The 23412-nt window shown below is 46.9% G+C and overlaps 1 protein-coding gene across 1 annotated transcript in view; it reads right to left on the reverse strand.

The window, feature by feature from the left end:
* The window catches only part of CD82 (CD82 molecule), a 339614-nt gene that overhangs the window by 315898 nt on the left and 304 nt on the right, over positions 1-23412 (reverse strand). The window lies entirely within an intron of this gene.

Raw genomic sequence — 23412 nt, forward strand, 5'->3', positions numbered from 1 at the left:
CACAGGAGCCGTGGCAGGGTTCTTGAGGAGGGCGAGCCCCTCATCCCAGATGTCATCAAGAAGCGGTAAGGTGAGGACCGTGTTCCTTTTAGCCTTGCGCCTTTGGTAAAGGAACCCTTCCTTCTTCTTTTCTTCGGGGCAGAGCTGGAAGAGCTCGGATGCACTGGAAATCATAGCATGGATGTATTCAATCTCGTCGGGCGGGGACGCCCGGGCAGGGGGCGACGGGGGACACGTCCCGTCGTCGCCTCCGTCGTCATCCGTACCCGTCGTAGTTGTGTCCATGCCTGTATCATCCCTGTGGGTAGTGGACCGGGGGGAAAGCAGAGAAGGCCGCAGAGGCGGGAGAGGAGGCCTAGGATGCGTCCTCCTCCTCTTAAGTGGTGGGCTCTCCAAAGATCCTGGCTTCGGTTCCCCCATCGGGTCTGGCTCAGGTACCTCCGCCGGGGGAAGAGGCAACCTAGTCCTTATCTCCGAGCATAAGGACTGGATGGCTGACAAAATGGCCGCCGAGGTGTCCTGCGGCGCCAGAAACGATGGGAGCGAGGGCTCTTGAGGAGCCTCGTCTGCGACAGTCGCTCTCATCGTCGCCCTCGTCAGGACACCTCCCAATGGGCTGGGCCTCTTCCACGACTTGGATGAGCTCCTCTTCAGAGGTCGTGTCCGTATCCACGATGGCCACCAGCCCCTCCCCCACTCTTTCCAACGAGGACTTCGTGGGGGTCTTCTCGATGGGCCTGAAAGAGGACTCCCTCCGCGGTGGCAGGTACCTGAGGGCGCCTCCACTGGTGTAGCCTCCACTGGCTTAGCCAGGGCCGCGGCGACATCCTCAATCGAGGTCTTAGCAGGGTGCATTAAGGCCAACGTCACCTTCTGTACGCCTGGGGCCTTCACCTTGGGGGGAGGGTCCGAGCCTCGCTCCCCCTCTGCCGGAATCTTCGAGATCGACCGGGGCCTCTCCAGAAGCTTCGCTGGGTTCTCGGACTTCCTGTTACCCGAGCCAGAGCATTGGCTCGTGGTTGATGGCGCCGGGGAGGATGCGCCCTGCCTGGCAGCCAAGGAGCCCGACCGTTCGGCGCTCCCGGTGCCCGCGGACTCACGGTGCTTAGCCTTTTGTTGGGCCCCCGTCGCCGGGGCACCCTCACAGGACTTAGAAGACCGCTCAGACTTCTTTTTCTTCTTCTCGCCTGGCGGGCTCTTACCTTCCAGCCAGTTGCTGAGACGGAGGTGGCGATCCTTCATGGTCCGCTCCGACATGTTCCCACAAAACGCGCAGTCCTTTTCCTTGTGCGTCTTGTCCTCATAGAGACAGTAGAGGCATAACGAATGCTCGTCCTCCTTGAAAACGTTCTGAAGCTGGCATCCAGGGCAGGTCCTGAACAGCTTCCCGGGCGTCGAGCTTCCTTTCCCCTGGGCCATGACCGGGGTAGGCCTCGGAACATCTGGAATCCTCCAAAAGCGTAACTCGACGAAATCTTCACCCTTGAGGGCGTAGAAACTCCGAAACGGATCCCCGTTCATCGGATGTAGACATGGTGGTGCTTGAGGCTCTATTTAACCGAAAAAATGAGAAAATCTCCTGAAAAAAGCACGGAAACACAGCAAAAGCTCGAGAGCTACAGCACGAGGACTCCCAACACTTGAACGTGCAGTAAAAATCTAAGGATGGCTGCCAGGGGCGGGGCTTAGGGAGAGGGCAGTCATTGGCTGGGGGCAGTATGACCCAGAAACCAGTGATTGGTTACTACTGAGAAAGACAGATCAGAAACGAAACTGATACTGATTTTTTTCTATACCGAGGATTCCCGGCCTGACGGGGAATATTCATGAGCATGTGAATCCATGCCAGACCCCATGCTGGAGAAGCCCTTGTATGCAGTGCTTGGTGAACTCTAGGTTAGGGATAAAGACTATTGTTTGTATTCACATAATGAGCAATTAATTGTAGCCTCATGCTTGGTGACGTACAAGGAGAAGCCCACGTGGAAGGAAGAAGAAGGACAAAGGGCTGAGACCAATGGCCTGGCATCCGTTATGTTGCAGGAAGCCTATGTATAGGGTCGTGCCAACCAGCCACTCTATCTGTACCTTATGTAATTTACATCACCGATGACGCTGTGTGCCTTTTTAATGTGTTGCTTGTACTGATTTTCCCAGAACGTTCCGTAGCAGAAGAGTGCTTTGCTGGTGCATCTCTATTTTTATGGAAATAATCCTTGTTCTCCTTGCAAGAGGTGTGCTGGCCCTTTTCCCTAGTGGGTTGCATTTTTTCTGGTGTGAACATTGAGGGGTTGCTCTACACACTCAACTCTTGGTTCATATCTGACTTTAACGTATCTGAAAAGGTTGTCCAAATCCTCCGATACAATGTTTGACTTGTTTTTAAAAACAAATACTTTCTGAAACAAATCTCCCAAATAAAATCATTCACTCACAATTTTGTGACGCATATTATTTGCCACAGCTCCCCCACCCGAGATATGCACATCTACGAGAATATAAGTTTGCAGAAAAGGTATGGTTTGCAGAAAAAAAAAAGTTATTAAAGCGTAAACATACCTGGGAAGCAACAGAGCCCTGTACATAGGGGATGCAGCCCATATGTTCCAATTAAGGGTGCTAGGGTAGCAGCGGCCCTGGGATGTATAGGGAGAAAAGGGTAGGAGATCTTCAGGGGGGGATAATTAGGGTTGAGTTGAGAGATCAGTGATTGGCAAGATGTTCTTTGAAGAGTAGGGTCTTTGAGTCCTTATTGAAGTGTAGGCTAGTGGGAGACTATTTATCTGCTGTCCCTTGTTCCAGAGACAAGGTGTGTAACAGCAAAAGGCCAGTTTCCTCGTGCAGTTTTTTCTTTCTAGTCTGGCAAGGTTGTGAATTCTAGTGGTGTTCTGGCTGCCACAGATGGCGAATTTCTTTGCCAGATGGGATTTCGACTGCTACTGCTTGGTCGATCATGCAGGCAGCCAATGCATTCTTCAAGGGGTAACCAGGGCAAGGTGGCATCTGGGAATCCCGCGAGTAGGTTATCACTGGGGAGACAAGAGATGACCAGGACAACTGTTAAAGTAAATTAACGATTACGTATTGGATCAAGATTTGTGTAGAATTCATTCAATCCAATGTGTAACTGACAGCTTCCATATTGATAACCAAGCCCCAAGCCCCCATGGCAGACTTGGTAGGGGGGGGCACACGATTTGGCAGGGATCGATAATGGTTGTAGCCTGCCAGAAAGAGCATGTGATCACCACTTCCAGCATCATATAGCCATGCAAACCCATACATCCAGTCGCGATGGCATGTCACCATAAGCAATGATCAAAATTAATATTGGATAAGCAGGAGCTAAAAGAGCTCCTTGGTTTCCAGCATTAACAATTGACCAGGAACTACCACTGGGGAAAAAGGAACTAGTATATAGCGGTCCTAAAATCAATTTTCCGGATAAAATGTATACGTTATTTTGTCCATTAATTATGATCCCTTATGCTTCAAGTGTTGCATAAATGCGTCCTCATTTTTATTTATAGATTGTCCCAAATGCACAGAGTCAATTTCGCGTGGGTGCGGTTGTTTAGTATCAGTTGGCCTAAGGAGCTAAAAGTAGCTCCTGGTAGCTGTTGGCTTCAAGCTAACCAGGCTCTTCTAGGCAACATGCAGGAACTACATAGCTCCCAGCTCCCCTCAATTTCGAACCCTCCAAGTGATAATGCTATATATAATGTGTCACATAATCTAAACTGCCAGCAATGGTTGGGCATTTTAAACTGCAGCAAGTTCAGCCTGCAACACCCAGAAGCATGTTTCCCACCCTCCCATTCCCCTGTTAGGGAAGTATGTGTTTTGCATCATCCTTTTTAAACTTTGCAGTTTATAATTTGACATGCCAGTGATCATTCTCCATTTCAATTTAAATAGCGTCACCTTTCATGGTCCTCATCTATAATTTTTTTGCTCAGTTTGCTTTGACCCTGCTAGTGGGTTGGTAGTCGGTGGCGACTGGCCAAATTTACCTCTGGGTGCTAACGGCGATATTACCCTCCGCAGTGGGCTGACCCTGTCGGGCCCTAAACTTGGGCGGCAGACCATTCCCGACAGGGTCGGTCCACCGCCTCGGGTATTATCACACCATTAGCATCCTGGAAGAGGGCACCGGCCAATCAGGAAGCTCGGAACGCGGGCTGTATTCTCTGGAATAAGCCTGTGTTCCAACCAGCCAGCGTGCCGCTGCCCCTTCCTCTTCCCTGCTACTGCCTCACACCTTTGCACCCATGTAGATAATACGCAGGTGATAAGGGTGTGCCCATAAGAAGAATTTTTTTTTTTTTTTTTTTTTTTTAAAAAGGCATCTTCATTTCCGGCCCAACAGCCGAGCTTCTGTTCCCCAGGCCATTTTCCATGCGGATGACATCACGGTCATGAATACAGAAAACAGACTAGCAAACTACTGCTTGGTGCCAGGGCCACAAGTTAAGATGTATTTTTGTTTTAGCCAAACACGCCATTAGCACCAACGTATGAAAAACACGGGTTTGAATGCGATATTACCCTCAGGTGGGCTGACCACTGCTGGTAACGGCAGGGACAGCTCACCCCCAAGGGTTATACCACCTCATTACCTCTAAACCTTGTTTAGTAAGGACTGGGACAAGGAAGGGAGACCTGGGATAACATGATCACACGTAAAATGGACAAGAGGCATATCCGGGAAACGTTTAATGCATACACATTCCAATACATTACTTCTTACTTAATTACTCCAGCAGAGCATGTTGAAACTCATACCTTATTTATTTCGTTTGTTTTTTTGCAAGGTGGAAACTCCCAGGAGTACCATTTGAAAGTGCCTGGGATACAAACTTTACAAAGTACAAAACAAATCAGTGAGAGGATGCACATAAAACCACAAGCAAAGAATGTATAGACAGGTCTGGGCTAGATCAAAGGCCTATGGCGTCACTACCTCTGTTACGGTGGGCTTACACAGATGGGAAAACAGGCATTTTGCCAATTCTTTGCTAATCAAGTAGCAAGGTTTAGTTTGTTGTAATATTACAGCAATTACTGAACATTGAGAGACAAAATAGGTACAAATAAAATTTTAAAAAAAAATTTGCAGACCCATAGCAGGGTGGTTTGGGGTTAACAGAAATGGCTAAAGCAAAAAGTGCTTTCCATTGGTGAGGTCACTGCTGAGGATCCGATGGGTCACAGCTAACAGGGGAAAAGTGTACTGTTGCAGAGGAGGGCTTTCTGTTTAGGGTTTACAGTGGTTGAGCCAGTGCTTTAGATTTCTTTAAAAACTCTTGCTGTTGTATTCTTTTTTTAGGTCGAGAGGAAGGTTGATCCAGTGTTTAACACTGCAAGACATTGCCCCGCGGGTCTCCTTCTCTTGAAGCCTGGTCATTGTTTTGTGTAGAAGTAAGCCCTCTACTAGGGCTTCATTGGTTTACATATTCTGGATCACCACACAGAGTATCAGTCCGCAGATAAACACACTACTAACGCTCAGTGAACGACCAGGCTCGCCCCACTCGTGCCCCATCTATACAGGAGCGAAACCTCAATCTATGACAAAGGGCGCGCAACAAGCTGACCCGGTATTATCTCTCTCGTATCGGCGTCCCGATACAAGCCCAACTCAACAGTTGCACATCGCGGATCACACTGCCACCGAACTTCGTTACCGTAACCACCAGAAAATTCCCAACAGGAGCAGACTGCCAGCTCCGCTGTGCAGCTACGCCCACAACAAACAATATTTGAACATGCACGCCTCACCACACAATGAGGTGCGGCCCCTTGCAGCCGCCATTACGCTACCTACATCTGAAACTATGATGGCCATTAAGACCACTCCCATCACCTACCGCGTAACCGCCACCGGCACTCTCACTAGCCCCACAACTACCGTAACCATGTGTCATAGCCAGGTACCAAATGTCAATCTTTACAATAACTCTGCACAAAATGTTGATCGCTGCATAAGTCCTGTACCTATTGTTGATTCCTGCCATAATGCTGCACAAAATGTTGATCAGTGCATTACTCCTAAATCTGTACCCATAGCTGCTTCCCACACTCCTGCACCTTTACTAAAAGCACTCCCATTGAATGAAACTAACACCCTTCCTGATCAGTAACTCAACATAACTGCTACCCACAACGGAGCATCTCCTATAACCAACCCAAAGAGCATCAATTAGCCCAAAAGTACCCTTAAACTTTCTCTGATCAATGCTCACTCACTCCCTTGCCCGGGCCCTAGATATCCATGACCACTTAACGGTCATCAACCTGGATGCCTTAGCCATCACTGAAACATGTCTACACGCAGCCTGAGGACCTGTCCTATCTCTGGCCATACCCCCCCCCTCGACTATGCCATTTGTAGAAGCAATAGACCCATCACTGGAGGGGGAGGGGCTGCCTTCATAGCAAAAAAAAAAAAAAAAACACTGACACATTAGGCAATTTAACACCTCGCTCAACGAACCTTGCGACATCCTCTCACTAAAATTACCCATCTCCCCCACCAACATCATTACTATCCACATAATCTACTGACCTCCCGGTGCCACCAACACCTTCCAAGAAGCCCTCCTCCAGACACCAGATCACAACCTAATGCTCTCCTTACAAGTAACCCTCCTAGGGGACTTTAACCTCGGACTCAACAACCACAATGACCTCCCAGCGTCCTCTCTAGCTAACTCGCTTCTATCAACGCATCAACAACCCCACACACATCAAAGGTTGCATGCTAGATTGGCTAGTCGACCTTAACTGCAATATCGCCATCAAGGCCAACACGCCATGCCCATGGTCGGACCACCATATTATCACAATCTCTATTCCCGTGGCCAGACAAACTAAACCCCCTACCAAGCGACTACCACCATCGATGGATTGCAACTCACCAGGGAAAAAATGTGACCTCTTCTTGACCCACTCAAACTGGAAGCCGCCAGCACTCTTGACTCTCAAATCCTAGCTGACCTCTACACCAGCACTCTAACCGATGCAGTCAACGCCATTGCACCCCTAACCCACAAAAAAGCTAAGCCCACTTTGCATGTTAACTCATGGTACTCCCAAGAGCAAGTTGACCTTAGGTCTAAGTAAAGAACTGCAGAATCCTGCTGGAAAATGTCCCCTAGTGACACCCTTAAACAGGAATTCATCAGCCTGGCCAAACAATACAAACAAGCCATCACAAAGGCCAAAGCTTCCACGTTCAACACAAGAATAGCCAATGCCAATTCTAACATGCAAGAGCTATTCCCTATCCTTAGAGAGCTAGAATCTCCAATTCCCCAAGTCTCCACCGAGAACAAAGACCTTACATGGTGCACTAGCATACAAAACGCTATGCTGCAAAAAATAGACATGCTTAAAAAAAGAAAATAGCTGCCAAACAATCTAACCCCAAACTCATCTCCCACTACGTCCCTACCAGCTATAACATCAAATGTGACACCTCTGTCACCCCCCAGTTCAGATTTAACAAAATAACCACTGAGGCCACACTACATATCTTGAAATGCCTTAAGCCTTTGAGATGCAAAGCAGATGTTTGCCCAGCCCCACTCATCCAAGATTGCACAGATGCCCTAGCCCCAATCATCACGGCATTTATCAATGCATCATTCACCACAGGCAAAGTCCTTTCTCTGCTACCGTCACTAAAAAAAAAACTTCCCTTGATCCTGCCATGCTGAACAACTACAGACCGATCACCACAGCACAATTCCTTTTAAAAACATTGGACAGAGCTGCCCATGTCCAGATACAAAGCCACCTAGAATCAAATCCAATCCTAGGTGCCCGCCAGTCAGGGTTTCGCCCTGGCCAAGGTACAGAGTCAGCCTTGATCTACCCATAGAAATCCTATGGACAATATCAGAGACAAGGGCAAGCCTGTCCTGCTGCTCCTCCTAGACCTATCTGCGGCATTTGATCTAGTAGACCACAGTATTCTATGCCATCACCTCACCTTTGCAGCTGCCTTCTCCCCAGAAGCAGCAGCATGGATTACCACCTTCCTAGAAGGTCGAGTCATGAAAGTTTTCTCTGATCAAGCGTGCACTGGGCCTGCTTTCATCAACTGTGGACTACCCCAAGGTTCTTGTGTCTCCCCACACTGTACAATATTTTCACTAAGCCTCTTTTCGACCTCCTAGACGCTCAAGGCATAATTTAGACCAACTACGCGGACGACACCCAGATCCTCCTCCCATTATCAGGCAACTACACCCAGTACTCTTGCCTTGCTAAATTCCACATATACCACCATTTAGGCATGAATGGCGACCCATGGCCTCTGCCTTAACGACGAGAAAACGGAACTACTCTTAGTCAGACCTCTCTATACTAAAAAAAATGCGATACAGAATACACTGCCTTCGACATAGACAGCACTAAAATCACTAACACCTGCTGTGTAAACCTTGGTTGTCTACTTAGATGCCACTCTCTCCCTCTCTCTCACCAGGTAAAATGCCATTTCCTCATCAGCGGCATACTCAACTAAACTCCTTGTCGTGACCAGACCCTACTTATTGGAAGATAGCTGCCTAACCATTGTACGGCCGGTTGTAGGCACCAGGTCTGATTACTGTAAGGCCCTTTTCGCAGGTACAATCTCACACAGCATACAAACACTCTGGATTTGGATTATTCAAAATAATGCCTTACGAGCTGCCCTAAACTTACCTAGACATGATCACATATTGGATGCCAGGAAAGCAGTACACTGGCTTCCCATTCGGCAAATAATCTTATTCAGGACACTTACTATCACACATAGGTGTATATCAAAAACAGCCCCACCATATCTAACCCCAGAAATAATGGTTATTCACCAAACCGATAGGCCTACCAGAACCCCCTACACCAGTGGTCTTCAAACTTTTTTGGCCAGGGACCCCCTGAGCAAAATTTGGGCAGGTTGGGACCCCCCAGAAATGCCAAATGGACAGTATGTATTGCGCGCCGTCACCTGCTCCCATCACAGTCGCTGGGCTCCCTCATCCCACTCCTACCCAGTCCCTGGTCTCTCCCCACCCTATCACACATCCTGGGCTCTCCCCACTCTGCTCCCACCACTATCCCATGGTTCCCGCCCATTGTGCTCCCAACATAGTCCCTGGGTTCCCCCCCGTCCCGTTCCCAACACAATCTGAGGGCCGTGGCGGCTGGTGATTTTTTTAAGTGGAGGGGCATAACTATTTCCCCAAAAAATGCCATAGCGACCGAGCATAGTGAGGGAGCCCGAAGCAATAAAGGGGGGTTCCCCCTGTGAATTTTTGTTAAATAATGGGTTAAAATGTTGCATTGTAGAGCACACTTTTAACAAAAAAATGGGTAAATAGCCAAACAGTTTGCAATTGGTGCTGGGGGGCACAGGGTGCATGCATGACATTTTTTACTGGACATCTATGATAGATGTCCAGTAAAAAGATACCATCCCTGTCCCCTGGGCCTAACACAATCAACATGATTATGTGTGTATGCAAGGCGCTGCACATTCATACAGCAATCACTCTATTATGAACACGAGCATCCATCACCATACACTCACTCATAACATAAGCATGTTGTAATTAGGCCCAGTCTGTGACTAAAGGAATGAATATCAATTTACAACTGCGGGCCACTTTTTCATTGTTTCCTGAGAAAGTTTCATGCTTCAGCCCGACCATGTGAGCCACCCCTGCCCATTTCTTCCAATCTTAAAAAAAAAGTTTTTTTTTTTTTTTTATAGTTCATGCTGAGCTCTCAGGTCCCCCCAGGGATGCACCCACGGACCCCTGGGAGGTCGCGACCCACAGTTTGAATACCGCTGCCCTACACCCACAGATTGGTACAACCAAAATTCAAGCGCACCACAGCGGGAGGCTACAGCTTCCCAGTCCTCGCTGCTAAACCATGGAACGCCCTCCCACAGACACTAAGAGCAGAAGAATCCTACTGGGCATGTCGCAAAGCCCTAAAAACCCGACTATTCACCTAAATCCTTTGTCACTCGCAGAAATCTTCTAATGCTCTAAACTGTACCTTCTCTGTAACCTAAGAAGAGAACTGCATTTGCCGGCCTGCTCAGACATTTATCTCTGCCAAGTTAAGGATTGATGAAATGGACTACCCGCGGGCTGCATGTAACTGGTTTCAAACGCCCTGATCCCCGAGGGTTTGCGTGCACTATATAAATGTAAAAATAAATAAATACAATATCCCAAAGAGCGAAAAATGAGGTATAAGACTGTGTACAACTCAGTTCTGCACAAGGAGCCAATTGAGAGCTTTCAAGTCTTGCGAGATATAATCCCAAGTCTTTAGACCCAGCAGAAGCCTTGCTGCTTTGTTTAGAATTAGTTGCGGCTTTAGTAGATTTTCGTTTAAATGGAGATGGAGGCTACTACACTAGTTGGTGCATGATGGGATGAGTGATGTAGTGACTTCAAATGAGTGGTTCATGTCGTGATAGGTAGGGTACGATTTTAAGGATGGGAAACGTTTGTACCAATGAGTCCATTTGAGGTTTAAATGAAAGTTTGTCAAAGATTATTCTTAGGTTTTTAGCATTGTCTGAAGGGACATGGGCTGTTCACAGGACGGGTGGACATTTTGAATGCTAGTGAAGCAGGGGTATGTAAACTGAAGAAGTTAGTCTCCGATGCACCAAGAAAGTGATTATCATGTGTGACACAGACCTAGACTCTCTGGTGGTATGTAAAATGGTATTTTCCGATTTTAAGATTAGTAGGACCTGTGAATGATGTGGCGGGCGGGGGGGGGTACTGAAACACAAGTGTTCACATTCTGGACAAATAAGATGGTGCTTGGCTTAGACAGAGTTTTATACCTCTCATGATGAGGATTTTAATTGTTTAATAGTTGGAAGCAGGTCTGCCGATTCCTGTAAAAAGGCGGTAATGAGACATAGTGGGTGGTACACCACAAAAGATAGTTTCCGAGGTGTTCTCATTTACAGATCCGCCAGAGCGCCTGGGGACCAACTCCGTTGGTGACGGTGCGCGGTACAAATACCTTTAACATTTAACCTCACTGATGATGCCCAACAAGGCTGAAACACGTGTATGGGGTTGCTGTTGGTACTGTTGTTCAGAGGAGAATTGCCTATCATTTCAGTGCTGGACTGCCCCTGGGCAGGACAAAGACTGATATGCAGGGAAATTTCTCCTCTGTGAAATGGACAGTGAGCTAAAAACTTGGTAGAGTCTCTCCCAGGGGCCATCCACCCAAGAACAGGTCAATGGGCTGTGTTCGTGCTGGTAGAGGGTTTCACAGAACCCCCCTTCTTTCGCATATTAAGTAACTTTGGGTCTCACCCCAAGTTACCAGGGGAATCCAGACGTGGACACCTTGCTCACTGTTCTTAGAGAGGCACAGTTCCACCTCACTGATGATGGCCAACAAGGCTGAAACACGTGTACAGGGTTGCTGTTGGTACTCTTCCATCCGGGCCGTGCAGGCGAGTGGGTGACCCCTTGAGCCCGTGCTCTGCTACACCTGGCCCTCCAAAATCTTGGGCCTTGCCTTTTGCTGCCCCCAGGCCCCGTGTGCTGCCTTGCAGCCCCGGCTCTCCCCGTCGTTCCTCCCCGGCCTTAAGCCCGCCTCGCAGCCCTCCCCCTCCCGTGATTGGTTGCCTCCCTGGTCTTACCTGTTCTCCCCTGGGCAGCCCACTGACCGGCAGCCCCAGCGGCTAAGGGCCCAAGGACAAGGGCGGCTCCCACATTGGTGGTTCCAAGATGTGTCTGCAGGTGTCAGCAGGGGAAGCCAATGAAGCCACCAGACACCGACAAAACTGTAAGTGCTGGCATGGGTGGTGGGGGGGGATTCGAGCAATTACTCTACTCCAGAAAGCTCCTGCCACTCTAACTTACCTTTCAATGGCCTAGACTGCTACTGACCTACACCATGCATTATTAGAGATATGTGACTAGCAGCCTAAACCTATTCATGGCTGGACAGCAAACACTGCCTGCAGTATAGTTTTAACTAGTACCATACCCAGAGAGAACCACAAAGATTAGCCTGCGCCAAATCTAGACAGAAATGTGATTCTTAGCATGCACCACACTTAGAATTATGAACCTAGCTTACGTCGAATCTAGATAGAAATGTGACTGTTAGCATGTACCGCACCTAGATGGAATCCCTCAATTGCAAGGACAGCAATGCCAACTAACAATTCCATCCCTCTGCATACACCTCTCACACTATAACCAAACCCAACCACGAGCCTAAAATGCAGCAATCCGCACAAACTTCACAACAATGCAACAACAAAACAAACCACACATAGACTTGCACAACAGCACACGACGACTACAGACCATAAAACACCCCAAGCCCAGCCAACTGACCCACCGGGCTGAGGCTGCCAACAGCACATCACTGCTCTCTTGCACTTTCCCAGCTTATTCCCACTAACCCACCCCCTCTCCTCCCCTTTTTCAGAGCCGCCAGAGCGCCAGGGGACCACTTTGGTGGTGATAGTGCACGGTACAAATGTCCTTTAGCATTAACATGTAGAACTTGTACACTTTTTTTCAAAACTGCGGTTGCTTTCAAGCATGGTTAATCTATGGCTGTCTGGAAAAGCAAAGAGGACTCCCCGGAGTCTCCTATTAGAAAGATTTGTGGTAAGTAGAATGGAATCAATGGTTGTTGTAATGGGTATCCCCCCTTTGCCTCGCCCAAAAACCTTTGTCAGCCCTTACCTCATCTACATTCACTACATGCCTTTACTTTGTCTGCATCTTCACATTGTGACATGGCACTGGATGTGGTAATGGTTAGCTTAGGGTTACAGGTCAAGGGGGTACAGGGAGTCTCCTCCTGTAATCACAAAGTGAAGGCTAGGAGAAGTGAAACACAAGCGAAGTAAATGTATGGAGAAGTCAAAGCGAATGTATGGCAAAGTGAAAGCAGGCGAAGTAGACAGACATTTATTGTGATGTTATCTGTGAGACATGTTTCCATGATTTCTACAAGTCTACATTGAACTCTTCAATACACTGGCAATTGCTGTGGACCATACTGACCTTGACTATAGATTGCAGAGTATGTTTGGATTAGATGGGGGCTTTTGGTGTTAGAGCATGGGTAGATCCCCGAATTTGTATACAGTAAAGGGGACCCAATCTATTATGTGGATTCCAATGATTACCATCAGTGTTCCAGTTGGGGGTCACCTGAAAGTTTTGTAGATCCTTGAGGGTGGCTAATTTTCTCAATTGATAGGCAATGAGGTGGGTCATGTTACGACTTAAGGTGAGCATTATACCAGAGTAGTTTTATTAGATTCAGAAGAAGACTGTCAATGGCCACTAGTCTGGAGAGGATTACCCAAAGCATAATGGATTCGTTTTGGCAGAGGTTAGTGATTTTTTTCTGTTTAGGGTTATTTTGGTGCCCCATCGCACCTGACGTTTATCAAGGCTTTAGATCTTAAGTCAGAGAAAGTTTGTATGGAAGTCTCCCAATAACAGGGTGGTGGGAAAAGAGAAAAATATCTGAGTCATCAGACCTTATTCTTTTGGCCCCAAAAGAAGTCTGTGTAAGGGTCATCTGGGCTGCACTGTGGGCAATTTTTTTATCTATTAATTATTCGTTCTTTGAGATGGCAGATGGTGTTGCAATGTTGAAGGCTGTTAGGGTGGGTGTTATTGATATAAAGACCATACTGGTGAACGGGTAGCTTAGAAAGCAGAAGGGGAAGTGGTAGGGTGCCCCGTTAGCAGGGTTTTTTGACATTTTTTCTTGTCGTGTGCAGAGTTGTGGTTATTCTTAGTTGGGGGGATTCATCTGTTAAAAACTAGATCAGTAGATACAGTATCCCACATGTTTCCTTGTTTCAGTATGTCTAACACTGAATAGCAGTTTAATATGGGGGTCTATATTGGAGGACAATGTGGGTAGCAACAAATATGTGAGCATACCGGGAACTTTGGGTTGAATGCAACACCAAAAGCACAAAAAGTACAGGGCTATATGTGACTATGCAAGAAATACACAGTGACTTAATGCATACAAAAAGGTACAGCTATAACGTTTAAATGCATTCGAAGGCCAGCTCTAACTTCTGAATGCATATGAAGTACAGGTGTAACTGTTAAATGAACACAAAAATACACAGCCTTGTGTATACGCCCAATTAAAAACTTTTTGAGGTACAAGTACATTATTGTTTACTTGTTGTACACGTGAGTGCATGTGTCACGCGTGGATCTTAACTTCCCAATCTACAAGAGCACAGCCACGCGCCGCAGCACAGTTTTGTTAAGGCCCAGTTTGGCGCGCCAACGCCCTCTTAGGTGCGTAGGTCGGGCTAGCTTTGCACTTTCGCTCCAACCCCACCCCCTGCAATGCAAGGGGCCCTTATTACTTCCCTGGTCGTAGTGTTCAAAGTTCAGCCCTGGGACACACGCCACTCCCTGGGCGGTGCGTAGCAAGCGCAAACATGTGCAATGCCAGAGGACACTAGTTTACATGCACAAACATACCGAGTCTATGCTGAGAAAAACTAGGAGGGTGAGAGACTAAACACAGACAAATAGCAAGACAGGCCAGAAACATACAAACCTGCACCCACAGATATAAATTCACCCACAGGGCCGAGAAAAGGGCAGAGACACACACATACAGAAACACACATAGGGTAGAGCTGTGAAAAGGCGCACAACAAATTAAGCATACACGCGATTATGCAAAAAGGTACAGACAAAACAAAAAGAAAACACGAAAATATACGTAACCAAAGTAAGCCATACAATCTGATCAGGAAGCTTTGCAGAACAGGCACACATCTTCAGACGGGAACACATACAGGCACACACAATTAGGCAAAGAAATTAAACAGTCACGCACAAACTCAGACACTGCGAAGAGGGCCTAGATGGAGACAAAATATTATAACTCGCATATAACCGCACACTGCATTAACGAAGCTAACAGACGACGACACAAGGACCCACATATACAAACTAAGTCAACTGCAGACACCCAGAGACAGAAGCTGTAACGGAAGAACACGAGCACTATGATCTCCGATTGAAATGCTCGCAGATGCAAATCTACTCAAATGAGTGCGTCGCAAGTACGAGGACACCCTGATCTGCAAAGTGACAAGTGGGGGGATGGGCGCGACAATGAGGCACAAAGGTCCGCAATGGGCCGCTAATGCCTGCCGTGCTCGGCTCCACACGAGGTCCAGAGTCCATCCGGGAAGAGCTTGGCGGATTTCCCCACACTCCCAGCATTCAGCACTAGCACCGAGGCGGGGTGGGGGGGCTCAGTGGCCGGGTTTACAGATCTGGGTCTTTGGGTTGTAGCCCCAGATAGAAATTCAGGGTCTAGGGATGGGTCTAGAACCAAAGGGCTAGCTAGCCCCGAGTCCGGCATTACTGTGGGCAGGGATCTTTTCCAGAACTACCAACATCCCCGAGCTGAGCTATTGTAGAGTCATTGGGAAGGAGGGGGGGTAACACACAGGCCATGACATTAGGGTGACCAGACGTCCTTTGCAGGACTGTCCCGGAATTAGGTGCACTGTACCCCTTTCTCGGGATAATGTTTCCATTGGAAAATGCAGTGGTCACGCTGTTCAGTAGTAGGTCTTCATAGCTGGCAGGCAGGAATGCACAACCTCTCACACATTTTACGAATTTTGACAATGGTAGTTTGTGCTAAAATAATTATAAAATGTGTTTTTCCACAGTAACACTTAAACCTCCTCCCCCCTCCAACTGCTACTGAAATGTAGTAATGCCCGACAGCCATTTTCACGAGCTCGTCCTACTTTTATGTTAGTTGACCTGTCCCGCTTTTTTACTTTTTAAATCTTGTCACCCTACATGACAGCCATTATACAGGCCAGTATACAGTGGTATCATAGATAAGGGGGGGGGGGTGGTGGTCACAGAGCTAGCATGACCAATCCTGGAGGCCCGTGTGACAGACCAGAACTGAAGGCATATAGGTGACAGTACACACCGCTACACTGGCGATGGCAGCACACAGGGTTTGAAAGGGGGCAACGCAACAGCACTGCCATTTGTAACATAACTAGGCTTGAAGCAAAGAAGTAGCAGCACCCAGGTTCAAAAAGGAAGCATAGAACACGGACCTCCCGTGAAGCAGAGGGAGGGTGACATAAATACACATCAGGGCTCAGAGACGCCACTGCTACTTTCACGCCCTGTCATTATTCAAAGTAGCCCGAGTCACAGGGAGGTGGCGAGAGGCCCCGCCGATGCCCAGTCAGTCCTGGTATCGCCGCGCCCCGGCTCCCACTGAAGAATTGAGGCCTAAAATAGCAGGGCAAAGGTCCTGGCGCGCGGGTGACCCACGGTTCCCGGCCGTGTAATTAACACTTTCGTTTCCCACCCATACACGTGGGATACAGCCATGGACTGCCCATGAAACAGGGCGGGCATTCGCCTGATTGGCCAAGAGCTTCAAAGACTCCAAGGCAGTTCCTTTGTGAGGTTGGAATTTGGCAGTGCCCCCCGGCCTGTGGTCAAACAAAGGGGCACTTGAGACTTCATGTAGCACATATTACTGCCTAGTCATAGGCGAGTGGGCCGCTCACCTACACAGCTCAAGTTCACCTGCAGGACGGATAGCTCACCGTGTTAGGTGCTTGCTGCTGAGGTCTGTATCCACGCTGCAGATGACATACATGTTTGAACCCAGTAAAGCCAAATCCGTTTTTAATTTCTGGGTAGCAATGTGCATGAACTCCTCTGTGTGCGACTTACCTATCAGCCACAGAGTTACCTCAAGCAGTGGATAAGGAAGTGTCTAAAGACCCAATTCTGGTTTGATTTTGCTTTAAACTCAGGATGCCAACTTTTTAAATAAATCAAGTTATAAAGTAAAACCGTTTTCTAAAACTCAAAATCACCAGCGGCTGCAACTTACTGTACGTTTCGTTTTTTTGTGAGAGTCCAGCTCATATTTACATCATCCATACCAGTGACATGCATTGCTGTTTGAAATACTAAGGACAGATGAGGCGGTCACCTGTGCATATTAGACAGATCTCAAGTTGGCTCATGTGAGATGCTTGCTGAGTCTGGGCTTTTTTGGGCACCCATAGGATTGCATTCTGGTACGGTTAGGCCTGTGTTGTATACCGGCAACACAGAACGATGCTAGCTAAAAAGCCAGAACTTGTCAAACATCCATCCTTTACACAAGACAACTAAACATGCAACAGTAATGGTTAAGTGCCCATATTTGCAAACTGTTCAACCAGAAAGCCGGGGCTCATGGCTAGGCTTCTCCATTTGAAGACGGTGTGGTCCTGGGAAAATTACTAGACCTAAAGGGATATTACTTTCTTTAGCTGCCAAAACTGAGACCACCTAGGTGATTCTGTGTACTGCCAACTACACAAAAAGCCTAGCTCGTGCATGGTGTACTAGACTACAGTGTTTGCTCCTTGTATAATAATCATCTCTTATAGTGCCACCCATATGCTTAAATGTTTACTGCTCATGTCACCACCAGTCGTTGTGAACCGAGGTAAAATCCATAGAGAAAAGTGAAATAAGCACCAAAATGTTCGGTTGGCGAGGAACCGTACCTGGGCCACGACCTGTAAGGAGTCCACCAGCCAGATTTCACTTTAAGCACACTCCCCCCCCCCCCGTTCAGCCTATTTCCACTGGCCATGGGGTCTCCATCTGCTACTCAGTTGGAAAGTGGGGTGGTGAATGTTAAGAAACTCACCTAAGGCATGGGGGGGGGGGGTTGCTTGCCTAATTCTGAGGCTTACCACTTCCCTTTAATCTGTCTCTCCATTCTACCACCATCCGCGAAATGTGGGAACTGTCAGCTGCTCCCATTTCTGCCCGTGGGAAGAGAGGGACTTGGGAAAACTCCACTATGGTATAAGCCTAATAGTATCTGTGTTTGCTGCCTGCTTGCCTGTCCCTTAAGAGACAGGACCCAACTCAATGTTATTCATTGTCAGCTCCAGAAAGATTTGTCAGCACACACAGAATACAAACTTGTGACACACATTACCTACCAGAAGCAGGTGCATCAACTGATTGAGGTACCTAACAAATTGAATATATATTTTTTATAATTGTTTTTATATTTTTTGTATATGGTTTATTCAAACCTTTGCAAAAGAAGGAAAAAAAAGCAGGAATATCAGTACAAATATATAGACAACATGAATAATTATAACCTCTTATGAATTCATACAGATTTCCTATAATACCTAAAAAAAGAAGTAAAACACATACATAAAATGTGATGTATCCATCATTAATTTGTATTACATAGTAACTAAATAGAGTTCCTCTCAGTTGTGGCTATCCTTATCTAAAAAATAAAGATACAAGACATTCCAATCAAACATACGACCTGCAACAAGTAAAAGTTAATAATTAATATTCTCAACTCGAAACTACCTCTGTTCAATTTTTATATTGGTGTGATCCACTATTATTAATCTCTGGTGAAGATAATCTAAAAAACAAAGGTCTGGCGTTAAATAGTGTCCAGGATGTCTTTGATATATGCCACAGTTGGTATGATTAAACTTTTTGGTCTACCATTTCAGGATTCTGCCGGAAAAGACATCGGTTTGTAACATTGCTGAATTGTGAACAAATATCCCCCATAATGCACCCTTGTCCTTCTCTTAGTTTATTGCAATGTGGTGTTTAAAGTCAGCTCCAGGATCAAATGAACTGCCTCTACTCACATTGGACCCTAAGAGTGAAGAAATTATTTTTTGTAATTGGAAAAACACAACGTGTGCTGACAAAGAGTCACTATGTCACTCAACTGCCACATCAAACCGCCGTTTACAGAGAAATAAAACGAAATGGACCCTGCATGTGGTTCACAAAGTCCAAAAATATAGGCCTACTCGAATACAGGCAACTGAGGCCTCAAAGTGCACTTTTCCCAAAAGAAAGTTACCATGGAAGGGTGTGCATTCTGCAGATTAGAACAATAAGCACATTGGAAAACGAATCTCCATTGCCAGAATTATGTGCAATATATACACCAGGACGTAAAGATGAACATTGATGGCATGGCACAGGAGAAAACTGCATATGAGCTGAGGTCAACTATTTATGCAGGCCTCACGTGTAAAGGAAGAAATGGTGACATTTAAAAGTACAAATGTCTGTTCATTAGAGCTGGCTTTAGCACTGAGATTCAAAGCTACCTTCCCCCAATGGATACAGGCCTCTGCTTTGCTCTCTATCTGAAAGACAATCTCTGAAGTTTCTGCAGCGCCAACCTATGCTGGACTAAGAGCCTGATTCATGGAAAGTTTTCCTATTGGATTGCACCATTATAAAACACTTCCATGAATCAGGCTCTAAGGCTTTTGTGAGGTCAACAGCTGACCTCTGGGAAAACAGATAATTCATTTAATGGGATTCCCTCTTACAAAATATGTTTAAATTCGATGTGTGGTGTAGCTCAAGACCTAACAAGGGATGGGTTACATAAAATTACCCATGAGCTGGAGATGGGGCCATCTTCTCAGCTCTTCAAGATAAGCAGACCCATGGCCCAGCCTTTGACCTTGCAAGAATGCAAATTGATTAATTGCTGGCAAAACCAACAAGCACAGCAGATGTCCAGATCTCATGTTGAATGGGGAAACAAAACAATGTGAAATTGAAGTCAAAATATGCCTATATGTTTAGAAATTGCCATTAGTTAAGGTGGACCATCATATTTTGGTCATTTTATCAAGAACCATAAGTCGCACAGTAATGGTTTAAGTATCATTAAAAAGCCGACGAACAGGCGTGTTGATTTAACTCAAGAATTCAAACTTGAGAATTAAAGTTATAAGCTGAAATATATATATATACACACTTAACTTTAAATTAACAATATCTGCCACGCTAGAGTTTGTTTTTAAATGCTAAATTGAAATGTGTAGAAAAGTTCTTTACAAGTTGGGGGACTTGCCCCTTCTGAATTTGGCCTTAGTAACCCGAAGGGACAGGGTCTTGCCCCTGATGACCATATTGAAGGCCATTATTAATCTATTAAAGCCACATAAAGGTTTTTTCCCCCCCAAGAATTGCGCCTGTTGTGTAAGTACACTAGAAATCCATTTAGGGGTGTGCCCACGTATTTTCTAAAACCTGATGATCCAAGCATTAAATTCACCAAGAACTATAGAGGCAAACATTTTGCTGGACAGGTCAATAAGTGCTATGGGTGTATAATTGCAGGGTTCAACTTATCCCCTTTCTTACAAATCAGTACTATGTGAGATGGCTGCCACAAGCTCGGAATGCGTTTCTTCCGAGGATGTGGTAGAATAATTGGCATAAAATTCTGCCCCACATTTCTGGATTCCCCGAAGGTTGATATTGTAGTGCCCATCAGGACTTGGGGCTCTCGGATTGTTGACTTTCCTAATTCGATTAGAAATGTCATCAAACTCCACTGATAGTGACCCAGTCTTCATCAGATGGATTATAAGGCAGCTTGTTAAAAGGGATCCTGATATTTTTCTGCAAAGAATTTTGTCCAGACAAGTTCAGAGACAGAGTTCTCGTCCGTTTTTGGGAGACTTTGATCCAAAGCATGAATCTTGTATTAATAATTTACAAAAATCTGTAGCATAAGTCTTGTTGATATCAGATTGAATTATGTGACTTAGTCCTATTTTTAAAATCTTGTTTTAATGTCCTTATTATTTCAAATTGATTAACACATCTACCAGTTTTTTTTAACATAATCTAAGCAAACACCTCAATTCTTATTTCTTCTCCTTAACTAATTCATCAAATCTGTGGAGACGACATTTTGAAGGTTGTGTTCTAAACATTAAAGTTCTCTCCTCCAATTGATGAACTTGGCTCTTTAGAAAAGATGTTAACAGATCACCATTGGGTTTTATGCTCATCTTCAATACGAGATCCTATAATAGATCTATTCTGTGGGTTTCGCTTCCCGGAGGATAGGTGAGAAAGAAGGATTCAAATATGAGAAATGTACTCTAGAGGGGGATCAAGTAAAATCAAAATCTATTGCAATATAATTCAAATGGGGTTTTTAGTGTGACTTTCTATTTGGGTGCCCTCTTTGCACCACCAGAGTGATGAATGCAAGGCTTTGAATTAATCATAACCACTATCATTGCTCTGGGCAGCCTTCTATGCAGTGATGTTTCTTGCCAGTTTCTCACTCACAGAAGAGGACCAGACAGCTGCAAAGCCGTCTTGGACCTGCGAGCAATGTGTGGCATGTGACGCTCCCCACAGCAATGTTAGTACCCGCAACATTTTAGTTTTGGTGGAAAGAAGACTGCCATTACAAAATAAAAGACTGGCTTGCCAGTGTGCTGGCCAAAGGCATGTGCCTTTCATGTCACTCCCTGTTGGCACAGGAAGGCAGATGAAAATGTTACGTATGAGTTCACTGAGGTGGGCATCTCGCCTGCTTCTGGCCCTGTATGTCCCAAAGGAGCGACGAGGTGCAAATACGGAGCTCTGCACGAAGTGTTGCAACTCAAAAAGTGGGGGGGGGGGTCTCCCATGTGGCTAGGCGATCTGGCTGCTTTCACCGTCCAGAAAGAGGCCCTGTGGCAACCTGGGGTCCCTGGAACAGAGGTGGTTCCCCCGCACGTGCGTTTCTTACGCCACTACCGTGGTCGCAGTGACCAATGACTACACTTGTGGCTGCCTGGAAGGGGGCGGGGGGGCTGGGTAGGGATATTCGGTCTTCCGAGAAACCGAGAAGGGTGCACGGCGAGCTATTTCATTCATACACCAAACGCACCACCGAACCCCAGCCCCCTTCCGCGTGTAAAAAGTAAGTCTGTAGTCACTTTGCCCTTGATATTTACATCCGCGGTTTCCCGTCCCCACTTTAACGCACTTGAAACTAACAGACGATTATGTGGTGCACGCACCCGCCCCGCTCAATGATCGTGGCCCAGTTTCACAGAGATGCTCCACCCCTTGTAGTTTCCACAGTCTCAAATACAGTCTGAGCATCCGATCCTTTTGGCACGGTGACATTTAACAATCACAGACTCGTCTTTCCACGTTGTGGTGCTGCTCTGCAGACAATCTCGAGGGGTGGGCTGGCCTTAAAAACTTAATGGAGAAAAAAAAGCCCGATAGGAGCCCCTGGCTCCTTGCATCCTCTACGTACAGCAACCGGTTAGAAATATTCTCTCGTCCCCTTCAGGGTTCAAGAATGATTAGCTAATTGGGTTCCGGCTTTGCGTTTTGGTACTTGTAGTTTTGTCATCAGACTTGTGAATGCAGCGGCTAGAAACAGGGCTAGGTGAGCTATAGGCAGGGAATTCTGGGCGACTTGCTCTCCCTGCTAAAGGAGACATCAACCTCGCGCTTCATGCACCACTGTGTCCCCGGGCGCTGCTAAGCCGACTGTCGCTTCTGGCTCCTGTGCATGGCCGTCATTTTTGTTGGGGGAGGGAGGTTGACAAGAGTATCCCCCTCCTTGCCCCTCTCCCCCAAACTTCCGTGGCACGCCATTTCTCCAACTCATTTGGCAGGGGCCACCTTTCCTTTAGATGTCATTCCCCCAACATTTTCAACTAAGTTACTCCACTGCGCCAATGGGAGAAGCAGCAGGTGTTAAAGTTGGAGTAAACTTGGTAAAAATGGAAAGAGTCGCCAAACGTTGCCGTATCCTGTGACCCTTTCAGTCCCGTCGCTCTAGTCAACACGACTTGTATTTCAGGAACGTGTAGGTGCTTACTGAACAAACAAATTGCTGCAAATCCAGTACTGGAAACTGTGTCACGATTAAACCGAGGCACTTGGCCGCTTCGCATGAAGTGCTGCGTATTGAAAATTGGTAGTCGAGGTGAGCCCAGCGCCCCACCCACTGATTAATGTTCCAGAAAGCACCTGAGCACTGCAGGCAGGCGGAGAGAAATCGGCGATCGTGGCAGGGTCCCAGCAAGCCCTGCGCTGCAGCCAATGTTAGGAGCCAAACCAGCAGCCCCGGCCGCAGCCCACAATACTTTTCCGAAGGCAGGACACGTACCTCCTAACAGTCCTAGAGTAAGTAACACACAGACCCATTGCCCCCCCTCCAAATGTACCCCCGCCTCAGTCCTTGCTGAAGGAAGAACTCGTCCACACTTAGCACAGCCACAGTCTGGACGTAGGACATAGACTTGGCAACATTAGCCACCACTCTCCTCAACCTCACCCGGATAGAAATATGCGAAAAAGATCCATCTACATGATAAATGGCGATGGCAAAGTTCCCAGGCAGGAGAAACGACTTCTCTCCCCATCCCCCCACCCCCTGGAGGCCTCTGGTACTGAGCGCAGACAGCCTTCAAACAAAAGGCTTCACGGCCAAGGTGGGTTAAACTACACCAGCCCTCAAAACGCC

Source organism: Ambystoma mexicanum, chromosome 11 (genome assembly GCF_040938575.1).
Source record: "Ambystoma mexicanum isolate Mex_15411 chromosome 11, UKY_AmexF1_1, whole genome shotgun sequence".
Lineage (NCBI taxonomy): Eukaryota > Metazoa > Chordata > Amphibia > Caudata > Ambystomatidae > Ambystoma > Ambystoma mexicanum.